This window comes from Lepisma saccharinum, chromosome 11 (assembly GCF_977018435.1).
Source record: "Lepisma saccharinum chromosome 11, izLepSacc3.1, whole genome shotgun sequence".
Lineage (NCBI taxonomy): Eukaryota > Metazoa > Arthropoda > Insecta > Zygentoma > Lepismatidae > Lepisma > Lepisma saccharinum.
In genome coordinates, this window is record NC_139239.1 from 17,385,121 (window position 1) to 17,410,440 (window position 25,320).

General features: G+C 42.2%; 1 protein-coding gene across 2 annotated transcripts in view; it reads left to right on the forward strand.

The window, feature by feature from the left end:
- Hmgcr (HMG coenzyme A reductase) overlaps positions 1–25,320 on the forward strand; it is a 231,876-nt gene that overhangs the window by 108,595 nt on the left and 97,961 nt on the right. Inside the window, exon 1 of one of the 2 annotated variants that reach the window (XM_083130763.1) lies at positions 952–1,313. The exons of the other annotated variant lie outside the window; for it this stretch is intronic. The gene's annotated coding sequence lies outside the window, so the exon portion shown is untranslated. Of the gene's footprint in view, positions 1–951; positions 1,314–25,320 lie in introns of those variants that run through there. 2 annotated transcript variants of the gene reach the window in all.

The window sequence follows — 25,320 nt, forward strand, 5'->3', positions numbered from 1 at the left end:
TCTAATCTTAGGTGAATTAAAACAATGGTAAAACTAATTTTCAGGATTGATCCAATAATTTAAACAAAGAAGGCATATTTTCGTAAGTAACGTCATGAGTTGATCGAGAATTTTTCTATGTCGGTTGGGGTTTCTAAGTTCGGTGTGATATTTGAAAACATTTCTAGTACGGGAGGGAAATCTAGTAACGACTCTTGAAGCATCAGGATATTGAATAAATTATACATAGCCTGAAGAGCAAAAAAATAGTGGGTGTTGCAGAAACCAGAGGGGAAATTTCCCCACCATATCCCCCTTGAAATAGCACCCTTGTTTTAAGCTCATATTTAGGTATCTGAGGGTAAATTTAGAGCCAATATGACCATAAATTGGACATTTGTTAATGAAACTTCAGGGAGGGTGGCTGTAGATAAATCACTTCGACGTAAACTTTCCCGCACACAAAAGAAGATTGATTTAGTTTATTTTACTTCGCTTCCATGCCAGTTTTGGCAATTCGCGAAGATGAAGATGAACGGTGCTAAGTTCAGACGATTACGGGACAAACGTATAGAGACGACACCATAAGCCCTGGCAGAGACTGAGAGTCCAGACGCCAGAGCCTCGCTAGGACATTAATTTTCGTGGCGAAGGAAATGTGTTGCTTTTGCCCATGCGGCAAGGTTCTCCGCATGGGAAAATCGTGGACAGCCATTGACACGGCCTTGGTCAGACGGCGTCATCAATTAGGATTCTGGTCATAGCGATTCGAGAGAAATCCCGGCGAGTCTGCCGTTGCGTCAGACCCTGCTGCCGGGAGGGGACTACACAGTATTTTACGCTGCCAGCTGTTCTCTCGTCTGGCTCTGCGTGTACCGAAGTGCGACGAGAGGTTCCGAACTCTGCCGAAGCGTACCAAGTCTCCACGGAACGAAAAGATTTCGCGGGGAGGCATTTTCGTGTAAGGGGTGAAACCAGTGAGAGTGAGTGCGAGATAAAGTAGGTCCGCCTGGTCGTGCGCGGCTCAGTTTTACAGTAGTACTCTTGTGGTCATAGGCGTTGGGTGTTGCTCGCACTTGACACGTGACCCTGATTGGCCCTTCGGTTATCAAAGTGTTCCACATCCACCCCCTCTCAGAGGGGAGTCACGATTGGTATCTGATGTATTTGAATGTTTCAGTAATTAGAGAGTGAGAAAACATCACAGACTCTGGGAAGAATACATGAACTTATCGATGCTGAAATTGTTATACACTCGTGTGTCCAGTAGAGCTATCATCTAGCCCGATTCCCCTGCCTGTACCACAATTCGGACATCGTTCATTAACAAGAAGGTAAGTTTATTAATTGTTTTCTTGTTCGTTAAATTGATGTGTCTTTAGAGAAAAGAAATTGATGTCGAGCGTGTGAGGTGCTCGAATGATTGAGAAAGTGGTAGAACTTCTTCCGCTTGCCGACGGGTATTATATAAATAACAGTATTTTGTGAGAAAGTGAATGTGACACTCATACATATTGTTTAACATAAATGGTCAGTTTTTGAGAAATGGTTCCGCACATCAAAACGGTGATAGAAAAATTCACATGAATAAATCGTTTTTCAGCTGCAGGTCGTGACACGTTTCTAACGACTCTGATCATGCTTAGACAAACTGTGCGTGCCGAGGCATGAATAAGGCCTCACCGATGGTATAGTGGTAATGTCAACTCCTTGTAATCTAGAGGTCCCGGGTTCGATACCCGGTGGTTCGAATTCCACTTTAAACTTTAGGTCCAGTTCCGATTGGCCCCTCTGTGCGTAAAGTGGACTTAAGACTTAAATCATACATTAATCTCCTTTCGAAAAATTGCTTGTTCTTAAGCATGCACGTTAATCTTCGTGTGCTTTGCTTTCGCTGTTACCTAGATATTTTCAATAGTTTCGTGGCTACGTAAGGCTATTAAATAATTGATAATATCTAGTCAACAGCGAAAGTTTCAGATTTTGAAATATCATAGCGGTATTTTGAAAGGAGAGGAAAATGCTAAAATAGCTACCCTAGACTCGACCATTCAATCCTTAAGCATGAATGAATCAAGAAAGCTGTATCGGCATTGTGTAGTGATCACAAGAATTTGATATTTGGGGAGGAATGCCTGCAGTGGAGAATGATTGCTGCAGACAACAATAATTCGTATTAAGGTTTCGTGTCAGCAATACAAGAAAAAATATTGTTGATTATTGAAAGTGACACATGGGCTCAAGAAATCTTGTTTGGCCGTGAGATAAGCGTCGCTGGCATTGAGGTTTACACTATGTGAAAGTGATTCGTTCAAGACGAGAGCGCACAATCCCATCCATCGCTCCGTTGCATCCGAGATAACATTCGTGCAAGACGAAACTAGGAAGTGCCAGGAGGAGTTGTCGAGTTTCGAGTATGGATGCTCGACGACGTAGGAAAACTCGGAAGAAATTCCTTCAGCATTAACTTTCTACATCCTCTTTCTTTTTGGCACCGAAGGTGAAACGAAGACCAGACGTGCAAACCAATTAGGCCCACGGTGGCAAGAAGAAACTTGTTTGTTGAGCCCCTTTCATTACGTTGCGAAGGCTGTGATGTCCCTTGACTGCATTTCCTTTTTCAACCCTCGCAGAATGAAGAAATGACTGATTATTATCAGAGAACGCATGTATATGTTCGCAAAGAGCACCCATGTTCAGGCCGGGATTCAAACCCAGGACCGCATCTTATGAAGATATGCATTTGTATATAACCATTCCCTGCTCATTTTACGCCAATTCAAGGCAAGCGAAAAGTTATAGATGATGCAAGTAAAACAACCGATCTAAAATAGTTCTCTGCAACATTGGAGTTTTCTTGGATGCGTCGTTGTTTCCTCATTAGTTGGGGGTGTATAGAATGAAGCACGGTGCTGATACGTTTACTGTTGGTACCTGTATGATTTGATAAGCCACGCTTTGACTAGGTCTAATTAGATGATATATAAATAAATCTCGGATATTGTCCTAAAATGCCTATTTTTTTCCCATGGACTGATTCGCAGTATTTCTGTATAACAAACCATGTGGTAAGTTTTATTTGCCTAAAATTACCTATTTCGGTTGTTAAATAAACGCGCTTAGCTTAAGCTGTTGTTCCCGCGCTCCGAACGTTGACCCTTTTACCGCCAACCCCACCTTGCCACGTTACGGATAAGATGAACAGAATGCACATCTGTATATATGCCCGAAACGGGGAAAAGCGAACTTCTTTAATAATACATAAAAATGGAATACTGTACCGGCAACGCCACGTGCGTAAGCGCTGTTTCTATGCTTCCCATTGGCTCCTCCCGGTCCAGCAGACTACATTTCACTCGTTTCTGATTGGCACAGGAAGTGCCGAGCGATCGCTATTGCGGGAAAGCTAACAGGTTGGACCAAAAGCAGCATGGTGCCCATTTCCTCCTTCATTGTTGCTCTAAAAGAGCGCTGACATGTAGCCATCGAAGTTGCTGATTCTCGCAGCGATTTTTCATTTCATTCTGCACAAAATTTTCCGACTGCTTTTATGTTGAAGTCGGTCAGAAACATATGTGAACACTTTACGATTTGGCACAGTAGAAATGCCAAATTTTTACTCTGGAAGAAAATAGGCACCGTCGATGTCATCGGTGTTTGAAGGACGTCAGACCCCTTTGAGTTAACACTGAGAAGAGACAATTCCACACTGGTGAAGGTAAAGTTCCCCGTGCATATAACACCGGGCCAAGAAGAAATATTTAGGGGATGTGGGGGTAGGGCCCCACACATTCTCCATATCGGCCATTTTGGAGATGATGTTTTCAGCACGACGCTCCGTCCGCCATTACCCCCCAGGGTTGCCCCCCAGGTACTCATTGATTTGAGGCTCGTTGAGCCCCAGAGTCGCTTTATGCGACCTTAGATCAACCGAAAATCGAACCCGGGTCTCCCGCGTGGAAGTCAGACGCCATACCGACTCCTCCACACTAGTAAGACAGCGAAAAAACAGGAGAAATCAGGGCTTGTTCGGTAATCGATATTCCAGCGGCTTGGTATACTAGAGACACGGGTTCGAGTTCTGGTTGAGTCTGAATTGTGCACTGAAATTTCTACATGTGGGAACACTGAAAATTTATACACCGCCAAGCAAAGTTCGCCCTTTTCCTTCTTGGAAGAGGTCAGCAGAGTGTAATTTACAGTTGGTTAAGTACCTGACCTGATCCTTTGCAGGAAAAGTTTCTTTATCTGTCAGCCTGGGGTTCATGACCTGTTCCTTGCTAAAATAGTTGCAACCAAGGACACGCTGTCCTTGAGATAGCCAAGAAAAATGTGATAACGATCGGCCCTTGTAGGTATGTGGCAGAACAAGTGTGATGCTGGCAAGTGTGATGCTGGGTCGTAGTTTGTGCTTTGTGGAACTTGCTGAGCTGCGTGCATCATGGCGGAGTACTCTTGAAAGGACCAAATCTATTAAAGTATTGGATACGTGGAGACCCAGATTTCACCACCGATGGAAGGGTCGAGTTTCGAGTATGGATGCTCGACGACGTAGGAGGTTGCAAGGAGGTACGCGTCATTTTTATCGAATAAAAGCTATTTTGCGTTTTCTCCGTACGCCCCGGACCATGTAACGTGTGTCTTATCTCATTGTAGAGAATATGAATATACTATATGCTGTTCGAAATTTTCTCAATAACTGTGTGGAGTGTAAGAAATGGCCTTTGAGAGGGCACTCAAAAATCAACCTCACTTCCACGTTGTACGTGAAGCCCTGGACCCACGTTTTATCTTCTGATTATTGTTTCAACATTCAGATTGTGTTCTGGGGTATAGTTGAAGTCCTGATTCGAACCTGAGTTCGATAACTTTGACATAGCTCGAGAGGAAGCCGACCGGCCGCGTATCTGGTTTCGAGCCAGCGCCTGTTTTTCTTAGAAGCTCTGTTGCCACTTTTACCTGCAGTGTTTAGACATCCTACACGAACTGCGACGACGTTACACTCCCAATGCCTCCACTTTGTATGCATGTAAAAAAGATAGCACAACACAATAACACAACCTAGCAAAAATAACCGCAACCTCATGTTATGAGCGCCTCCCCGATGGCGAGTGGTAACGTCGTCGCCTTGTAATCAAGGGATTCGATACCCGGTGGAGGCACATGGCACAGTGGTTGAGATTCCACTTTAGACTGTAGGTCCAGTCCCGATCAGCCTTTCTGTGTATAAAGTGGACTTGAAAGAAACAATTCAATCGCGTTATGAAATCTCAAAATAAACTGAATTTGCAACATCTCATTTACTCCACTTGAACTTGACAAGTGCTGTCAATTCCTTGAACGGAAAGTTTTGAAGGTAGGATTTGCTGGGCTCCACGTGGACTTGAAGTATGGTTGTCAGAGGGAAACTGATCTTTCGGAACTTTCTTTAAAGTAAAGTGGCGATCGAATTAGTACTTCCAACTTTACAAGCAAGTAAGGTTTGTGGTCCAAATCTTCATGGAGAATGTATAGTCAGTCAGATACACATATGTTCCCATGTTTCGAAGTAGGGCTTTGCTTCGGAGTAAGTGACCCTTGGGTCGCACCAAGTTCCAAATATTAAGCATAACAAAGCTTCTGATCCTTGTTTGCCAGACTCGGTCGAGTTTTCGTGATGAAATCTCTTCGTTTTCCGATAGGCTATGTCTGAAAGGATTTTGACATCATGTATGAGTGAAGCAACTCTTCATAGGCTTTTAAGCTGTAAGGACGAGATCATTTTTGTTTGGTCTGGTCGCTGGCACTTCTTGGAAACCAGATCAAACTCGAGCGCATTTTCAGTTTAATGCTTCAGGGTTATAAGTGTGAGTTTTCCATCAAGCTAATTGTAATCTCCTGATTGAATGTGGTATTACTGGCGCAAAATAATGCGAAAATCCGTCAAATGCGCAAAATGTTTTTTTTTTTTTTTGCCTACTCCCTGTACATTGTAACATACCGTGAACGCATGTGGTTGACCCCAGATCCGCCACTTACAGAAACCACTTTGTCAAGTATTTTATATATCGCGAGAAAATATTTGAAATCGTATTATAGAAGCAGCGAGAAAATACACACCTCACAAAAAGTTTGGAATATTGTTATATTAGGCAATAGGTGATAGGCAAAGCCTTGGAATTCAAGAACACATGATATCTGTCTGTCTGCTGTACGTTCTCGTCTTTCGCCGACATATGCCACCGTGCCCAGGGAGGGGCCAGATTCGTGTTTATCTGTATGTAGGCTATGTATCTGTATACAGCGGCGGATATTTGGGGGGACCTGGGGGCAGTTGCCCGCAACTTTTTTGCCACTTTTGCCCCGTACAAAGGCCTCTTAATGCTTGTCTACCAACAGAAAATAACTGCCCTTGCCCCCCTCCCCTTCCCCAGTTTTGGCACTCAATCGCCGATCCTGGTCAGAAGAATTCAGATAGTTCTGAGTTTCGCAAATTAAAAATGTTTTTAAATTTCCTTCATTTTCTTATACCACAACCATTGAACAGCCACAATAATTCTATGTTTAGAAAATAATATATTTATAAATTAAATTATACACATTAGCAATTATTATTACAATAAAGAATTCTATGAGTTATCCCATTGTCCGCTACGACAACCCTCCCCCAAAATAGAGAGAAATACATTTTCACCTGATAGCCAGTAGCAGCGATTGGGTGCCAAAACTGGGAGGGGGAAGGACGATTTACTTTTTCTTAGTAGACAAGTTTGAATTTGAGTTTTTGTTTTATGTCCACCTTTATGCACAGATAGACTAATTGGGACTGGACCTACAGTTTAAAGTGGGATCCGAACCACTATGTGCCTCCACCGGGTCTGGGTAAACAAGGCTTAGCATTTTAAGAGGCCATAGTGCAGGAGCAAAAGTAGAAATAGTGGGGGGGGGGTCAACTACCCTCCAATCACCGCCATTGCTGGTAGCCTTGCATCAATGGTAATAAAACTAAATGTACTCAATATCACAAACTGCATAGTGCAGACTTCTGGAGACTGCCTCTTTACACAACAAACACATTCATTTATGCAAGCACAAAATTGAAATTTTTTACAAGTTTGAAAAATGATCTGTTATTTTCGTAACTTTTTATAGGTTTACATTTAAAAATTTCATGGCTCGAAGGGGGGGGCATGGCCCCTCCCCTGGGTACGGGCCTGCTATCACGTATTGCCTAATATAACAATACTCCAAACTTTTTGTGCCTAATATAACAATATTCCAAACTTTGTACCTAATACTGTATAACAATATTCCAAACATTTTGTGAGGAGTGTATATTTCCGAATTTACAGGCGAAACTACTGATAGCTGCTTTACTTGTGAAAGTTTTAAACATAATTCACCGGTTCTCCTTTAATCGCCCTTCTCTCCAACACGCCCCTCCCCCTCCCCCCAAAGCCCAAGGAAGATTATACCAGTTAAAATTTCAAGTAAAGTTCCATTAGCCTCGTTTAGAAGAGGATGAAAGATAAATACTCTGATGACCTCGAGTCTTTCGTGGAGGTGGGAGAGGACTTGTAGGGGAGGGGGAGGGGAGAGGTAAAAAAGAAAGTAAAATACCTCGACGTAGAGATGACTCTCCCCCTAGGCCTAATCAGAATTAATCATGTGACATGTGGTGACGTCAGTTCATGATGTCATGTATATGTTCCTACGGTTGCATATCTGTGCGCGTTTACTGTAACTATACTGCTTCCCAGAAAATAATATGCGTTACCAAAGAAGGGGTAGATGAGAGTATGGTGAAAAGTATTAGGTATATCTTGTGATTTGCACCGTCTCGTGAAGGCACGCTGCGTCCTCCGTCGGAAATATTCTCACCTGAGATCACCCACCCTGGGAGTCAAACCCGGGTCTACCGCGTGGCAGTCAGACTCCTTACCGACTGGACACAAATCCTCGAGTGTTCGCAAGTTTGTTCAGAGCATTGTACAGTGCGTTCGTTTTGGCTGTGAGCCGAGGTAGCGCGTGAATAATTTTGAACAACTCTTGTAACACAGTTAGTACTCGTTATGCAGTATAAATATAATTGTCTACGTGCTAAAGATATGCACGTAAATGGGCGAGATGTTACGTGACGAAAATGCCGGCATGTGCGCCATGTCACGCGCTATCTCGGCTCAGAGCCAAAACGAACGCACTGTATATCGTAATGTATTTTTGTTAATTAGTGTAGCTTTTCTGCCACTTTTGGCTAATTGCGGCGATGAGGATGAGTGATGATATTTATCAAAGAGACAGTCACACTTAGCACCCATGTCCCCTCCGGGATTTGTACCCGGGAACCTCGGTGACGAGATCGAAAGGGCAATAATATTGTCTTTATATATTTGTAGTATCTTTTATGGGGAGACAGTGGCCCACACTGACCCCTTCAGTGTCACCACTCCGCTTGCCGAGCTCGTAATACGACTTAACTTCCGAGTTTAGGCGCAGTTTAGGCATGATTTGCAATAGTTTTAGATTTTCGCCTTGTTTTTGAAAAGATCGGAAGTTTCTTGTTACGCGTGGGAAGAAGACGAATAGTTCTGAAGAAAGTGAAAGTAATGAAAGCTGGAACTCTACTGGGAATGCCAAAGTCATTTTCTGTCATATCCTATATGACATCGAAATTAGCCTGTCTGTGCATAAAGTGGACTCGGAAACAAACTTTACACAAGTTTTTTCTCGTCTGTTTTTTGAAGGCGATTGACGCTGGGTGGAATGCACTCGTGCCACGTGCTACTTTCCGACACGGGTTAAAGTTGTCTACCTTGAAATTTTATGAGTGTTCAATGCACAGGGCAGGGAGGTAATTTTTATGCTATTGAAATGCTTTTCTAGGAAATCACGCTAGCTGGAAGCGGTTACTGACTGTCTAGCAAACTTGTATGTACGAAGACTAGTCAAGTGAAAATCTTAGTATTTTTGTTTTTAACTAGTAGATATTTTCCATGCAAAGTGCTAACTTTTTCTTATTTCGTTGTGGACGCATTAATGATCAACACGTATTTCCTTGAGAAGAACCTAAGAGAAAAAGTATCTTCGGAATGGGGTTGCAGTCAGTCACTTAAAGGGCCACTACGAAAGTCTTTCTTCCAATTTGCTTGGGTAGTGACGTCATTATCAAAGTTACTCCTCCATTCATAAATTTCCTGGTGTGGTAGGCATGTATAAGCATATTGCATTTTCGCTTGTCGAAGAATTTTGTATGCTTTAGGCTTCCACAGAGTAAGAAACCAGAGGGTAGAGGATATGAAGGTAAACAATTTTTATTTATAACGGTTTGCTTGTGTGGCATGTTTCGATGCTACTACGGACTTCGAAAAATAGTATTAAATCCTGTACGTATGCAACAACGCGACACAGAATCGGGATTGCCACTTCCATGTATTGTTTCTATCAGATAATATACTAAAAGCGATAGCACACCATGGAAACAGTATAATGCTAACAGATGCACTGCTAAGGTGAAATAGCTGATGGAGTTGCCTTACGGTGCCTGTCGAATTTGGTGGTGCGTTAAATGAAGACGATGTTAGTTAAATCTAAAGATATTCGCACTCCTTTGCCTGAATCCTTTCCAGAGATTGTCCATGGCGTACCTAAGGTTTTGTCGTTTCCGAACAGAAAAAGCAATGTACCACGTGTTTGCATACATGTGAGATACAAATATCGGTTTTGTCTGTACGTCAGTTACTCTAGGTGAATTCTTGACATTTTGGTGTACCTTATCTTCATGACATATAATATAGAGAATAATGTGTGCTTCTGTTTACAAACATTCTCGAACTGGCGAGGGAGATCTCTTGAACTGTAGATGTGTGTGTAGGGGAGAGCTCTTCTGACTGATTTCATCACTATACTAACTGTAACTGTTTGATTTCTTTTTCTTCTTCCGTTGTCCTTACGGCCTTGTAGTGTAGCCTTAGCCTTTTCGACAGTGCCGGTCCATTCCTTTCAATCTTGCAGATTTTGACTCCATCTTCTTATCTCCAATGTTGTTACGTCTCTCTCTCCGCCATCTGTCTATCTCGTGGGTCGATCTCTTCTTCGTCTATCTTCAGGTTTTACGGATAATTCATCGTTCATTCTAATGAAGTGTTCTATCCAGCTCAATGTCTTTACAAGGATGTATATACACCTTTCGGTTCATGATTTTAAAGCATTCGTCCCCATAATATGTCCAGGCTTCACTTCCATGCCGTATGGTTGGTAAAGGTAAAAAGGTAAAGTGTTCCCCTGTGCATAGCACCACGCCATGAAGGCGTATAGGGGGTGTGGGGGTAACGCCCCACACTTTCTTGATCCGGTCGTGAGTGGGGGTGATGTGATCAGCATCACGCCCCTGACCGCCTTTACCCCCCAGGGTTTCCCCCAGGTACCCATGTTATTCGACGCTGGGTAGGCGCCGGGGCCGCTTCCACCGTTAGAAAAGTTCCCGGATTTGAACCGGCCGGGGATCGAACATGGTAGTCAGACGCGTTACCGACTGAGCCACCGCGGCCACCCGGTTGGTCAAAGCATATTATTATACTGTCTTTTAAATCCTTTCATAATGTAGTTTGATTGAAGTAGCGTCGCATATTTGTACCATTAGGTTAGTAATGGTACAAACCATTTGAACCGTTCTCCAGAGGAAAACCAAGATTATCTACGACCTCACAAGTACGAATGCTGGTCCATTCCTTTCTATCTTGCGACTTTTGTCTTCATCTTATCCAATGTTCGTATGGCTCTCTCTGCGCCATCTCATCATGGTTAACCTCTTCCATGTCTGCCTTCAGGTGCAACGACTCAGATAAAATTATTCAGTAGCCATGATAAACCTATGAGGAACTTGTTAAAACAAAAGCCTTAGAGTAGCTTAATGGTGTGGTGCTCCCGTGTTTGTTACAAACTTTTCTGGATTTGATTCTCGGTTGGGTTAAGATTTTGAGGGTAACTCGGGACACGTTAACGTGATGAAGAGTTAATGCCCATGTAGTCATGGAAATGTGCGCAGTGGGAGTCGAAGCACGCGTCACTCAACAAGAAGCCTCTTTGCTGTTCTGCTGCCAAGTACAGCTCATTTGCGACGAAAGAACCAAACATTCGAAGGTCACTACTATTGCAAATTATGCTTATTATTAATATAAATACACTCTTCTGTAGAAACGTGATTGGGTGTGTCAGTTTGACCCTTAATCAGTAAGTTGTTCGAATGTAATGTAAGGAGGTCAAGCTCAGAGAGGCTGCTAGATTTGGATGCACATCTCCCGATTAGAATATTCACCAAACCGCCACACAAATCATAGCGTGCGCGGTGAAGTTGGTGAGATTGTGCAAGAACCTGTTACCTGGGACCAGGTGACATGAATCGTAGTAGCCTACATTTTTAAGCGCATGAAGATCAAGAGAATTATGTCATGGTCAAATTGGGTCCTACTTATCTCAATTTATTGAAAGTTTTCGTATGTACTGATTATTTCGGGGACCATTTCGATGCTTGGGGGCAAAAGTTCACGTGGATTACGTATTCTTTAGTACTTGCAATGAGTTCGAGTTTTGCAAGCTGGTAGGTTGGTTTTTTACTGATTATGCTGATATTCACAAACGTCGGAAGGTTTCTCAATTAGATAGTTAGGGCTTATACACTATTATTGTCGTTTTTTTATTTGTTCTTTATATACAACGTGCGAGACTTGAATTGGATTCGTGTTATAGTCACCCGAAGAATATTATCTGTGGGCGTTATTTCCGTACCAGAAAAATTCAGGAACAGCAAAAATACGTAAATAGTGACGAGATGAGAATCGCTAGGGTAGTCTCAATATGTAGGATTTCTTTGAGTTATTCAAATTCTGGTTGAATTGAATTACGTTTAGGTTCTTTATGTAAAATACCAAGGAAGTAATTGCTCTCATAAGAGATTTTCCGTGAGCTGAATATCTCTTATCAGTTTATCTCACAGAAAAGAAAAACTGCAACGGTGCTGGGTAATCTCGTGATCCCTGCAATGATGATAACAACAGGGAAATTGTCCATCTGTACTTTTGTTCGCTTTTTAATTATCTTGTATTCTCTTTACTATCAAGCGACGGTTCGGTGGCCAAACACATTACGTAGTTGGATTTCGATTTCGCCACCGAGGTGTCTGTGTTCGAATCCCGGCCTGGGTATGGCTGTTCTATGTGAATGTCCATTCATCACTCATTCTCGTTGTAGTGAATGGCCCAAAGTGGTATAAAAGCGATGCTAAACAACAGCAATAACAAAAAAACTAATGAAATTTATATTGCTCTGAGGCAGAGGCTTTGCTGTTTTAAAAATTGGGCCATAGTGAATGAACATGAATGTACACGTATGCACTCCATGAAGCCTACGAATAGAATAAAGCTAGTGTTTTTGATGCTTTTAAATGACAAATGGAAAACAATAACGTAAGGATTATACGTACATTATAACCTGTTGCTTAGAATAACTCGACACTGGATTGAGAATTGTAGAGGTTGAGGTGGCAAATCGAGTGAGCTAGGTAGAGCTATATTATCAGATACGGACTTATCTCTTTAAAATTATATCTCATGTGAAATTACATTCACGGTCTTCTTTATTAAAATTTGGATGTCTTACGCATCTTAACCCTCTTGTCTCGTTTATCAGATTCAATGAACGGAACTGTTTAGAAGTGAGTTTTATGTTTTATCTTTGAAACTAGAACTAAGGAACATAGAGGAAATTACTTGCCGGAGTGGCGTGTCCGAATTTGATTTCTCAGTCCATAGAAACGTCTTGTTATTTTTTTATTGCATATAGTAATAACGTTCAGAATTATATTTTATACGCTTTATACAGAGGTGTATTGCGTGCTATTTTCGAAATAGAGAAATATAATGAACAGATAGAAGTTGTGGCAGTGAATGGGTCACTCACTCAACTATACTTTAACGCTTCTCTTTGCTATACTTTAAACTCGTTGGGGAAAATTTATACTGACCAAAAGATAACATTATATACCGATATTTTTCATGTACAATTTCAAATTAAATGCCTTAAAATCAACCTGTGTTGGTATGTAAATGCTTAGGTCGAGCTTATAAATGCATTATTGTTAACAAAACGGTAGTCTCCTCAAACAGCACAAATATTGCCCTTGAATGAGTTAATTTGTGCTTTCGGATTTCCCTATTGTTTGACTTCCGTTGACTGACTTCATTCCCCCTCGCAGTTGCTCTTCGTGGTTATTTATAAACAAGACACAAGGTGAACCTGTCTCGTTTTAGGGCACCTGGCATTGGCAAAAATAGAATGATTTTTGTCGCATGGATTCATTTAAGAAGACCATCGTGAAGAGGTTAATGTCACGGTGTGGTGAACTTTCTCCTCCTTCGCAACTATCTGTAGGAACGTCTGGTTTAAAAATACATTTTGAAAAGGGTGTTATTTTTAAATTAACATTTGCGGTCGTGGTTGAATCTGGGTTTTTATTATATGTTGTTTACTGCTCTATGTTTAGCTTATATACAGGTATGTAATATTCCATTGACAGATTTACGTGGCAGAAATGGCCCCAGGCTGAACCTCGCCCGATTAATTAACTGTTATCATTATTTTTTGAGTGATTTTTTAAAGTTGTAATTTTCTTTCGGCATGGAATTTATAGTAGTTTCCATTGCTATACCGTGCTTATTGCAATTTATGCGATTCATGCAGAAAAACAATTCCAAGAAGTAGTAGCTGCTCTTTGTGTTAGAATTATATTCTTGTAAACTTATTGCCTGTAGTGCTCACCATTGAATTACATTGTTCAGTGGTGCTCACAGATCAATTCGATGGCCAAAAACGTACTGTGATCGACTCACGATTTCATCGCCGAAGGTTCCGGGTTCGAGTCCCGGTCTTGGACATTAGTGTGAGTGTCCCTTCTTCAATTTCATGTAATCATTCAATCACATCGTCGCGAGTAACCTAAATAGGCAGAAAAGCGACTTAAATTAGGCAAAATACGAGCACAGAGCACTATGATCTATTGGTTTAGTATTCGGTTTTGGTTTATTATGTAGCATCTAGTTTTAGACGAGATCCGAGAATGCGTTTCTTACCTACGACTGTTAGTATGCTTGTGTTTGCTTCTTCATCAGTTTCACCTAATCATCATTCATCCTCCTCGTAACGATTAACCTAGAGAGGTGGAAGAGTGATGCTACAACAGGGTGGCTACTCACAAGGAATTCCGGGAATTATGAATGAATTCTGATTGAATTTTTCTCCGTAGACGTAAAAAATTGCAACTTTTGTTAATACAAATTGCATTGAATTTATACATATTTATTAATGCCCTGAGGCAAGTTTTTTTTACATTTTAGCTTTTATTTTTATCGAGGAAGGAAAAGTTGCGTGCAAAATAAAACAGATTTCTCTCAATCCGTTTGGTAACATTTGCGAGTTATGTTTGTAGATGTATTTCCAGTCTGAGTATGCGAAATGGCAAATGTAAACTCCGTTCTTTAAATTAGATATGTATGTATACCGTTCAATTGAATTGAATTAAATTTTTTTTTTGATATATTGGAATCGCACAGAACCTTTATTTTGTTAATAGATTTGTGTGCGCGTGTGTGTGTGGTGAGAGGTGGCAATACGTAAGGTTGAAATAGAGAAAAATATGCTTGTATGCCCTTAACTTTTTGCAAAGTTCGCCTTGAATACCGGGAATTATACTTGAATTTTATGTCGATCCTAGAGCGGCCTGTAAAAATAAAGCAAATGGGAATCGATAATATCAAGTGACTGACCACTTGTGTTCTGGGATAAAAGACCAATAGGGAAAAGTAACTACATGCTTAGGCGTCCATATTCCATTCCGTCTCCTGCAGAAACTACAAAGGGTGTCACGGGTGACATCTGAGACCGATCCCATACAGGGCTTTATCCAGAATAAATCACTGATGTCACATCGTGACCAATTTTGGACTTTTATTTCTCATGGCCCTGTCCACGCGTATGGGCACAAGTGCAAGATATACATTCGAAGTGTAGCAACTCAGAAGCAACCCTTCTTTGTCGCTGGATCCGAAACCCCAAGCTATAAGGCTGTAGTTTGTGCTGGAATAGAGGAACCGAAGGTCGTAAAATCCTGTCACAGAGAATATCATTGCTCTGAAACATATTGAGTAATCAACTATGTTTCTTACAGTACTCATTCAGAATTACAGAGATATCACTATGATTATTCCTCGCATTCAGGTTACCCTTTTCTCGAAGAAAACCGCTCAAAGCAATCATTGTAAGAGAAGCTGTGAGAGATACAGAGCGGATTCGACACTTCTATATTCCCTGAGCAAGGGACACGATATAGTTACGCTTATTGAATATACACAACAGAGATAAAAATATTATACCCATTAAGCCAAGATTTTTACGATGGCATTATCATTTCGCATTGATAGTGATTTGCATTACAGAGTCGGTAGTTCACTTTCTTCTTCATTTGAATGACTGTTATGCATTTTATATGATTACGTTTTCCATGTTTTTGTTGTTTGCATATTTGGAATTTGCTTCTGCCTCAACGCTTCCTGGTCTAAATGGAACTTGCGTACGTGTAACGGCATTTCTAACGAAAACAAAATCGAAAGTGTTGCTTCTACCCCCCTTTCGATTAGAAGAGTACTGTCCGTTGACGTTCGTGCGTAGTCAGTGACTTCTCCAGCTAGGAGCACAGGATCTCATTGAAGGCACAAGTAGCCATCTCCCTTATATTCTGGTAAGTGTATTTCAGGCCTACAATCTTATAGATTAGTCACAATTGATCTTACTAATATGGTGGTATGTCGTGTCGTGTTTAGTATCATAGAAAGTGAAACCATTACTATTGCTTTCAAATAGCTTCCCAATTGTGAAGGCTCTAACCTGGAGCTCTGACACCTACGGCGAAATTGCTACGCGGGAGTCCACATACTAAATGTCCACTAAGCAGAATTTTGCATATGAACAACAAACGTACCGTGCTTGAATTTCGCACATTCGTGCGAGATGTGGGACTAATATGAAGATACATTCTGCTAATGTGGTAAACGCTTTATATACTTATGTGTCTTAACCTTGGGTAATGTTGAAAAGCTAGCAGTAGTGGCCTGTTTTTGAAGTTTACTTTATTTCCTGGTCCTTGAACGAATGAACGGCACTGAGTAGTAGAGAAAAATGAAAGAGGAGAAACAGAAAAAGAAACATTGAACAAGAGCCGAACCGTGTTTTTGTGTTGCTTTAGGTTCAATTCGCCCTGAAAGCTCGTGGAACATTGTGACCATGTTAGGCATTTTAGTTCGTATTTGTACTTCTAATCGGCATATACAGTGCCATTCATTAGTTGATTCTTTTAATATCAGCATAACTTATGTTTTTTATAAATTGCTCTAAATACAGCACAAGCAATATACACGATGACCCAAAAGCATTATTCTCGTACACGGATTTTTCATAAAGTGCATAGTTACTTCAGTGTTACCTTTCGTTAGTTTTCACATAACACTTCCAAATTTAAAATTTTGCACCATGTCCCAGTTTGCTGTGACCATTATATCTTCGGAATACTGTAACTGTTACCACCTTCGTGAAAATTTTCCATAGGCCTGGATCTATATATGTATGCACACTGGGACACACAATCTTGATGCCCTTCATTGACAACTGACACATAATTATTTTGTTTTAGATAAGTTTAAGTATTTGTAGTTGGACGAAGTTACGTCAGATAGTCAGTTATTCCTAATATTTTTACATTTCAAATCTCATCTTTTTTAAAAAATTCATGTCCTTTTCAAGTATTTCCCGTTCCCACCAGAGGCCTCTTTGCACATGGAGGAGGCCATAACCCCCCCCCTCCCTCTCCCAAGGGCTGCAAGAAATACGAACCTGATTTTTCACCGTATTATTTTGATACAGATTCCAGAATTTCATTGACATACAAAGTCTCCATTTACAATGAAATTTATTTTCTGTACCAACGTGCATTTTGGGAAGATAAGAAAAACGTACCGATTTCTCTCCATACTTTTTTTTTTCTTGAGGCTGTGGTATATAATGCATTGGACGGCTATGTGGTATTTCCCAGTAAATCTGGAAGGTTAAGTTTTTTTTTTTTTTTTTTTTTTTTTTTTTTTTTTTTTTTTTTAATACTCTGTCCCAGGAGTCTGTTGAGCAAGCCAACGATTACAAGACATCTGCGCAAGTAGTGACTACAGAGGGCTCGACCAATGAACGCGTGAGAAGGGGCAACGCGATCGCAGCAACCAGCCATACGCAGCAGCTCGTACTGCTTCGCTCCGCCCATTCGTTTTCTACCCCTTTATCATATGCGCTGTCTCCCCCTTTGTTTTAGGTTGTGACGGAACCACAAAGTTTCGTGCAGCTGTAGGTGAGAACCTAGAGAAAACAGTAATTTGACACAGCATATAATTTGCGTAAAGTTTTAGTTCTTGTTTTTTTCCCCCTGCTAGTTAATTAACTTATGACGAAAGTTCAACCCCCTATTCACACACGCGCATTCAATGTCCTTGTGTTATTTTTTTAATTAGTACAATGGCCTTGTGTTATTTTTAATTAGTACATTAACCCAAATTATTACTCTTGTTTTACTATTTCTTTGTTAGTAGTGTAATTTTGTGACTCCCACCCCAACTCTGATTTCTTGACCAAACGACCACAAAAAGTTGAAAAACTCACTTTCTCTCCCCGTTCCGCGCCTCATTTATTGTGCTGACGATGTTTCACGGGGGCAAAAAGGCAGTGATGAGTGAAAGATGAGCTCTCATCCTCTCATCTTCTCATTCTCTCATTCTCTCATTCTCTCATCTTCTCATCTTCTCATCTTCTCATCCTCCAAAATGTTTGTAGATCGTGACCTTTGTAAACCGCTCTCTCGAGAACGATGTGCCACACACACACACACACACACACACACACACACACACATACACTCATTTTCTCTCCACGTTCCGTGCCTTATTTATTACGCTGGCGATGTTTCAGGGCGCAGAAAAGCAGTGATGAGTGAAAGATGAGCTCTCATCTTCTCATCTTCTTATTCTCTTATTTTTGAAGGACCAAATGTTTGTAGATCGTGACCTTTGTAAACCTCTCTCTCGGGAACGATGTGGCACACACATACACACGCGCGCGCGTGTATTATTTTCTCTCCCTGTTCCGCGCCTCATTATTGCGCTGACGATGTTTCACGGGCGCAGAAAAGCAGTGATGAGTGAAAGATGAGCTCTCATCCTCTCATCCTCTCATCCTCTCATCCTCTCATCCTCTCATCCTCTTATCCTCTCATCCTCTTATTCTCTCATCTTCTCATCCTCTCATCCTCTCATCTTCTTATTCTCTCCACCTTCAGAATATTGTCGTCAACATTAGAGATGAAGTTGGAGTGCTGGAATCAACGGGAACAAATATTTATATATCGTGACCTTCGTAAACCTCTCTCTTGGGGGAAGGATGTGGCATATACACACGTGTGCGCGTGCGCGTATGCCTTTTATTATTTCCGTATTGTAACACAAACAAACAAACAAACAAAATAATAATTGTTGTTTTTTAGGATACCTGGCCCCTATAACCTCGCCAGGGTGCGTGGTGCCCAACCAAAAAGTAAAAAAAGGTTCTCTAACGGCTGCGGTTATAGATTACCGCACCTCTGTAGAGTTTCACGTGTTTTTACTGCGTAGCGTTGTTGTTTTGGTACAAGGCATCCGTCATGATCAAAATTTCCTTGTAATTTTGGTAATCTTCGTCTGTGTAATCTCTTGGCTGCTTTTTTGGTGATGAGTTCCCACAGTCCAACCGTGCCGGGATGCCTGTTCCAGCTGTTTTTCTCACCCAAATTGACTTTCACGTTGTCACCCTCGAACGTGACTTTCGATTTTCCGATTTTCCAAACCACGCCCTCGTTGAGTTCCATGGTTGGGTACAATCCGAAAACCTCGTTTTTCTCGAACTAAACTCAACGGCCTGTTGGTCAATCAATTTTCGGAACGCTGCTCTTCTTGCTGGAACAGTGACGATTTCGGATTCGCGACGATCGACATGACGAGGAAACCCAACGACGGAAAATACAAAAACAAAATTAACGACTTTCTAAACGTTGCAACGTTGTGAGATGTGAAGATCAGCTTCCGTACAACCGGCTGGATTTGTAACGCCGCGATAAACATTAACTTCCGTACCGGGCAGAATGCCTGTTCCGGCGGCGTGGAATTCGCGCCACTCCCCAAGTTCACGTTGAAAGGGGAGAGGCCGGCTGCGACCATGATGCTCGGGTAGAGTGACGTAAAGTCCAATGTCAAAATAATCTCATCCTCCGTTCTGTTTTTTGAGTGCCACGTTCATGTGAGGGTTACGGCGTACGAGGAGAGGTCCCCGAAAAGGTAATGCACCACTTCGATGCCGTCCAATTCGAGTTTCGGACGACCAGAAAATCAGAGGCAATATTGATACGACCTAGTAAGTTGGCAACATTAGTAGACCCAAATGGAGAGTTCTGCGACCGAAAGTGAGGCTCGGTGAGGCTCGCCTTAATGGTTTGCTCTTGTAAGGCATAAGCCTTATTTTCTTGCAGTGTTGCCAACATCTTACTCGAAAAAAATCACTAAGCTTTCTCTCCACGTTCTACTGCATAGGGTATCCTCGGGCAAACGCATGGGAAAGAGCACCGTGTGACTTCTCGTCGATATTTTGGTTCCTGCTTTGAATCCTCCCGCCTGATAGTATGCTACGTCTGTTTTGGATAATTTCAAAGTTCCTACTGCCGTCGACGTGATGCCTGGATAATCTATTCTGTCGATGACGGTGTTGTGTTTCCTCCCCTCCACCTGCGAGAACAGGTGAGGCACGAAGTTGTCCACGAGTATCAAATTTGCTGCTGCGGGGAACGCGTATCTGCTTTTCTTCTTTACCACGTCGAATTCAAGGTAGAGGTCTGCTCTGTGAGGATGAACGAACCCGTCCCCTACGTCCACGTCGTATTCGATCTTTCTGTTCGCTTCGTTCAAATTTCCGAGCATAGGTTCTATTCATATTTTACTCACGTATAGGCGTACGTGATGAATCCGAAAACAGATTTCTCCTAAGTCTTACCGTTTCCAAGATAACCCCACTTCCGGTCGCTATTTTCGATTTCCGAACATAGATTCTATTCATACTTTTTCTCACATATAGGCGTACGTGATGAATCAGCAAACATATTTTTTTCTAAGTCTTGCCGTTTCCAAGATAACCCTATTTCCGGTCGCTATTTTGGATTTCCGAGCATAGGTTCTATTCATATTTTACTCACATATAGGCGTACGTGACAAATCCGCACACAGATTTCTCCTAAGTCTTACCGTTTCCAAGATAACGCCACTTCCGGTCGCCATTTTGGATTTCCGAGCATAGGTTCTATTCATACTTTTTCTCACATATAGGCGTACGTGATGAATCCGCAAACAGATTTCTCCTAAGTCTTACCGTTTCCAAGATAACGCCACTTCCGGTCGCCATTTTGGATTTCCGAACATAGGTTCTATTCATACTTTTTCTCACGTATAGGTGTACATGATGAATCACCAAACAGATTTTTCCTAAGTCTTACCGTTTCCAAGATAACCCCACTTCCGGTCGCCATTTTGAATTTTCGAGCATAGGTTCTATTCATACTTTTTCTCACATATAGGTGTACATGACGAATCCGCAAACAGATTCTTGCTAAGTCTTACTGTTTCCAAGATAACCCCATTTCCGGTCGCCATTTTCGATTTCCGAACATAGGTTCTATTCATACTTTTTCCCACGTATAGGTGTACGTGATGAATCACCAAACAGATTTTTCATAAGTCATGAATTGGAGAGTTCTATGACAACCTATATTAATTCTCGTAAGAGAACAGAACGTGTCCTACGGGGCAAGTTAAGGGGCATGTGCATGGCCAAAGGGGAAGTTCCTTTGCGCGCTCAAGCATGATTTAATTTTATTATATTTTCAGATTGACCACAAAACAAGGTGTTGACAGGCAGTGTGTATATATATTGTAAGAAGATGTTTCATTATCAACCTCTACTTCTTGCAGTACATCGTGGACACAGCGTTGCAGGTTAACAAAGGACCTTTGGTCAGTATATATTTTTTTCTTAAAACTGTTCGGTTACTCGCTCGTTCCTGACATCATACACAAAAGTTTTCTCCGCGATGAGGATGACGCTACACAGAGTGTCGGCAGGCAAGGCATCGTGGAACTCGCACACAATCTTGATGTTGGTGCGATCGTTAACAACCACCTGCTTTCTTTTAGATGTGTTGATGACGAACATGGGTCTGCGAGCTATGAACTCGTTTGGATTGTAGTACACGTCCACGTTACCGGAAGTCACTCGTTTGTAAGCTGTGTACGCCTCGTACAGTTTCAGGTAGTCCTCTTCTGCGATGTTTAGGTTGTAGTTCTCACGTGGGAAAACTTCGTTCCTGCCATTTTTGAGGTAAATGTTCTTAATCTTGCAGTTGTCGAACTGGCTTGAATTTTTCTCCCGATTGTTACCCCTTCCTGTCTGGAAGAGTACGGCTGCAAACTCGGGCATGTCGTACCGAATGTTGTTGAATTGCGTGGTTACGTCAAATTCGAAATGATTGCCGGAAGCAGGTTTTTGCACACACTGGTAGCCATAAAACTGAATGGACACTTGAGGATTCTTCAGGATGTCGGCTTTGTACTTGAGAGCATAGTTTGATTCGTATTCTACCACTGGCACGCGCAGCTCCATGGACCTTACAATACACTTGGCAGCGTCGGGTAGTGTGTTGGGAAGCAAGGTAGTCCCGTCCGGGCCCAAAGTGCTGTATCGCAACGTTGTGAGAGACGTTTCTCACAACGTTGCAACGTTTAGAAAGTCGTTAATTTTGTTTCTGTATTTTCCGTCGTTGGGTTTCCTCGTCATGTCGATCGTCGCGAATCCGAAATCGTCACTGTTCCAGCAAGAAGAGCAACGTTCCGAAAATTGATTGATCAACAGGCCGTTGAGTTTAGTTCGAGAAAAAACGAGGTTTTCGGATTGTACCCAACCATGGAACTCAACGAGGGCGTGGTTTGGAAAATCGGAAAATCGAAAGTCACGTTCGAGGGTGACAACGTGAAAGTCAATTTGGGTGAGAAAAACAGCTGGAACAGGTATCCCGGTACGGTTGGACTGTGGGAACTCATCACCAAAAAAAGCAGCCAAGAGATTACACAGACGAAGATTACCAAAGTTACAAGGAAATTTTGATCATGACGGATGCCTTGTACCAAAACAACGACGCTACGCAGAATCGCGTCAAATCTAGCAGCGGCGAAAAAATACAAGAACCTCATCAAGCGGATATGGAACCAGGTCAAAACAGGCAGCGGCGTCAAACTCTACAACAACCTGCCCAAAGAGTTTGTGTGGGTTGACGACGTGCGCAAGCTCATAGACAGGTTGTTGGTTATTGCAGGAGAGGAGAATGCAGGCAACAGCAACTTTCGCAACGAGAAGGTAGGAATTGTGGACATGGTTAGCTCCAAGCTTGCCAACTTCATTGTGAATGACGACAAAGGCATAGGGTACCTCATCAAAATCATCAACACCCTACCTCCGAAATTTTGGAACGTGGCCGAAGGTCGAGGTCTCGTGAACGACATCATCAACAAGCTACCCTTCAAGATGCACTTGCCAGGTTACCAGTACCGCGGTCCCGGTACCAAACTCGAACAGCGACTAAAAAGAGGCGACAAGGGTGTGAATCCCCTGGATGCTGCATGCAAGAATCACGATATTGCCTACAATACCAATACCGATCTCGATGTACGTCATGGTGCTGACAGAAAGTTAAAGCACGCAGCTTTCGGGAGACTCGTCAGCAGAGACGTCTCGCTGGGCGAACGGGTCGCCGCATTAGGTACGACCATCGCCATGAACACAAAACAAAAAAAAAAAATTGGTGTGGGGTCTATAAATAACAACCTACCCGAACTGCTCTGTAAAAAAATGATCAAGATATGATCACCAAATCCTCTGACGGCATCCCAGGGAGTCACAAGCAGACAGGTATTATCGCTACGTTCAAACCAAACTCTAAATTCATGGAGCCAATTATCTACACACCCCCCCCCCACCGATATACTTTCCTGTATCTCGTAATCGCATAGACAACATAGAATTAGCAGTAACAAACAAGAAGAGGGAGGTGGTTGATTTTGCAGGAGCCGCGACCACTACCGTCGTGGAGATTAACATATAATAAATAGCCATCATGGAACAAATCGAAAGTTACGAGTTGCAGTCCTTCCCTCCCAACCCTCGCACGTTTGCCAACCTTAACGAAGCGAATCGAGAGATAGAATACGATGTGGACGTCGGGGATGGATTCATTCACCCTCACAGAGCTGATTTGTACGTCAAGTTTGATGTAGTGAAGAGAGACAACGGCGAAGCATTTCTTGCCAACGCAAACCTAAGACTCGTAGATAATTTTGTGCCGTACCTATTCTCGCAGGTGGAAGTTAGAAAGCACGGCACCGTCATCGATAGGGTTGACTACCCCGGGATTACCTCGACTGCCGTGGGAACACTGAAACTCTCCAAGACCGATGCAGCATACTACCAGGCAGGGGGATTCGAAGCAGGTACAAAAATCAAAACTCAAAGTCACACAGTACTGTTTCCCATGCGTCTGCTGCCCGGTTTCTTCTCGGACTACAAGGAGATCATGTGGAAGGGTGGTTTGCGTGTTACTTTTCGCAGAGCTGCCAACGACAACGACGCACTGATGCGATACAGCACTTTGGGCCCGGACGGGACTACCTTGCTTCCCAACACACTACCCGACGCTGCCAAGTGTATTGTAAGGTCCATGGAGCTGCGCGTGCCAGTGGTAGAATACGAATCAAACTATGCTCTCAAGTACAAAGCCGACATCCTGAAGAATCCTCAAGTGTCCATTCAGTTTTATGGCTACCAGTGTGTGCAAAAACCTGCTTCCGGCAATCATTTCGAATTTGACGTAACCACGCAATTCAACAACATTCGGTACGACATGCCCGAGTTTGCAGCCGTACTCTTCCAGACAGGAAGGGGTAACAATCGGGAGAAAAATTCAAGCCAGTTCGACAACTGCAAGATTAAGAACATTTACCTCAAAAATGGCAGGAACGAAGTTTTCCCACGTGAGAACTACAACGTAAACATCGCAGAAGAGGACTACCTGAAACTGTACGAGGCGTACACAGCTTACAAACGAGTGACTTCCGGTAACGTGGACGTGTACTACAATCCAAACGAGTTCATAGCTCGCAGACCCATGTTCGTCATCAACACATCTAAAAGAAAGCAGGTGGTTGTTAACGATCGCACCAACATCAAGATTGTGTGCGAGTTCCACGATGCCCTGCCTGCCGACACTCTGTGTAGCGTCATCCTCATCGCGGAGAAAACTTTTGTGTATGATGTCAGGAACGAGCGAGTAACCGAACAGTTTTAAGAAAAAAAAATATATACTGACCAAAGGTCCTTTGTTAACCTGCAACGCTGTGTCCAGGATGTACTGCAAGAAGTAGAGGTTGATAATGAAACATCTTCTTACAATATATATACACACTGCCTGTCAACACCTTGTTTTGTGGTCAATCTGAAAATATAATAAAATTAAAGCATGCTTGAGCGCGCAAAGGAACTTCCCCTTTGGCCATGCACATGCCCCTTAACTTGCCCCGTAGGACACGTTCTGTTCTCTTACGAGAATTAATATAGGTTGTCATAGAACTCTCCAATTCATGACTTATGAAAAATCTGTTTGGTGATTCATCACGTACACCTATACGTGGGAAAAGTATGAATAGAACCTATGTTCGGAAATCGAAAATGGCGACCGGAAATGGGGTTATCTTGGAAACAGTAAGACTTAGCAAGAATCTGTTTGCGGATTCGTCATGTACACCTATATGTGAGAAAAAAGTATGAATAGGACCTATGCTCGAAAATTCAAAATGGCGACCGGAAGTGGGGTTATCTTGGAAACGGTAAGACTTAGGAAAAATCTGTTTGGTGATTCATCATGTACACCTATACGTGAGAAAAAGTATGAATAGAACCTATGTTCGGAAATCCAAAATGGCGACCGGAAGTGGCGTTATCTTGGAAACGGTAAGACTTAGGAGAAATCTGTTTGCGGATTCATCACGTACGCCTATATGTGAGAAAAAGTATGAATAGAACCTATGCTCGGAAATCCAAAATGGCGACCGGAAGTGGCGTTATCTTGGAAACGGTAAGACTTAGGAGAAATCTGTTTGC